Below are 1909 nucleotides of genomic sequence, written 5' to 3' on the forward strand. Positions count from 1 at the left end.
TCTTCAGGAATCCCTGCCTCTTAAGCCTGAGCGTTGAGATGCCTCACTTGTGGTTTCTGTGTATGGGTAGCAGGTGCCATGCGGTTTAATGAGCTGTCATGGGCACTCTGGAGCTGATCGTGCTCTGTAATGAAGCTGATTTTTCATGAGCCAATGAATCGCCTCATAAAGTAAAACTAGGATTTGATTAAGGAGCTTCAGCATCACTGTAATGTAACATTTCACTGACTGCAGTTACGGATACCTGAAAAGCAATGATGTGTACAATTTCTGAGAGGTTTTTAGGAAGTAATACTTCTAGCAGCCATAGCCAATATAGTTGAGGTTGAGAAAAAAATGTTGTTTGCCTTTGTCTGACTTTCCTTCTGACAACCATACCGCGAGACTGTTGTTCTGGTACTGGTCAGAGGAGTGATACAAGGGTTACCTTAATAGATGGCAACATCTTGAAAAAGAAAGGTAAAGACCTGTTACATTTTAAGTGAGTTTTAAAGGCTTATGTTCTACTGGGATGTATATTATTTCTTAAATACATCTTAAATGGTTTAGGTTTGGGGAATGTTGGTGGCTGCCTGCATCAAGATCCATTTGAGTGACTGAATTCACCCACCATAAACTTGTCACAAATTTTACATTCAATGTATTTAAATCTGACACAATCGGTGCAACTATTTAGCTTTCTATGCTGACACTGGCCTGGTGAAAATTTTCATCAGCTACACAAAGAAATGTTAAAATAAGCCTTAGAAGCCCAAAATCTTGCTGCAGATTATGGATTCTACAACCACTTTTGCTTGATGCCAAGCCAGAGGTGGGGCAGAGTTGCTATTTCTGTGCTGCCTTTAACATTACTATATGATCTGATGCGTCTGACTTCCTTCTGAAAGATTTATGGTCAGGAGAGTATCCTGACTTTCTATCGCCCTCCCTGGTGTGCCAGGATCCAGCTCTTCAGTACTAATCAGTATTCTTGGCGGTCAGGACTGAAGTGTTGACTTGTAGACTTCAGGGGAGACAGCAGATTTTAAGCCACTCTTAAATTTCTGGAAGCAAATGTAGCTGTTGTGTGGATATAACCCTGTGTCTTGCTCCTGCAGATGGCTACTACGCTTGCCTTTGGTTTGCTTTCAGTAAAAATGCGAAAGGACAGAAGGAAGCTGTAACTTAGAGAAAATAAAATGTGCTAATCTCATGTCGCATGCTGACAGCTACACTGCTTGGTATGCTAATACTTGAAAAATCCTATTTAAACTGAAGGCTGGGTTTCACAAACAGGGGAGGTATTCAATTTTCTTCTCAAAAGAGCAGTGGAAATGCTGAATACAACTCAAGGTTACTTAGTAACCTTGATGAGACCAGCTAAACCCAGGGGAGGGTGTATCTAGGGCTCTTGATTTAAAAAGCAGAAAGAACTCCCTGTCGCCCAAGACACCCACAAAAAAAACCAAAAAAAACCACTCCTCCCTGTTATTGCCAATTGATTCTTAGATTTAACAGATTGCTGCTTACAGTGCAGTCTGAGGCACCCTGGTTTTTATTCTGGTGCTGTTTAATCTTTATTTTTGGATATGGAACACCACTCTGTGCTGCTGGCATGCCATGCTGCCTTCCCTCAAGAGGTGATGCAGGAGCCTGTGGTGTGTGCTGGTAGCAGCAGCCACCCCAGCGAGGTGGATGCACCTTAGGGGATGCTTGAGGAGCTGAAGACTGTTCCCTGAGGAAGGGAACTGGGTGAAAAGTGCATTTCTGCTTCTTAGGCCTTTACCACCCACCTTGTGCCAGTGTTTCAGTGCAACATGGAGCAAAAATAACCTTCCAGAAAAGAGGAGGGCTGTTCCAGTTGAGCCATTTGGATGAAATGGAGTTTTGGCCCAGGCTCCAAAGCCGATAAACACTAAACCAGCAAATA

Source organism: Nestor notabilis, unplaced genomic scaffold (assembly GCF_000696875.1).
Source record: "Nestor notabilis isolate BGI_N333 unplaced genomic scaffold, ASM69687v1 scaffold27479, whole genome shotgun sequence".
Classification (NCBI taxonomy): domain Eukaryota; kingdom Metazoa; phylum Chordata; class Aves; order Psittaciformes; family Psittacidae; genus Nestor; species Nestor notabilis.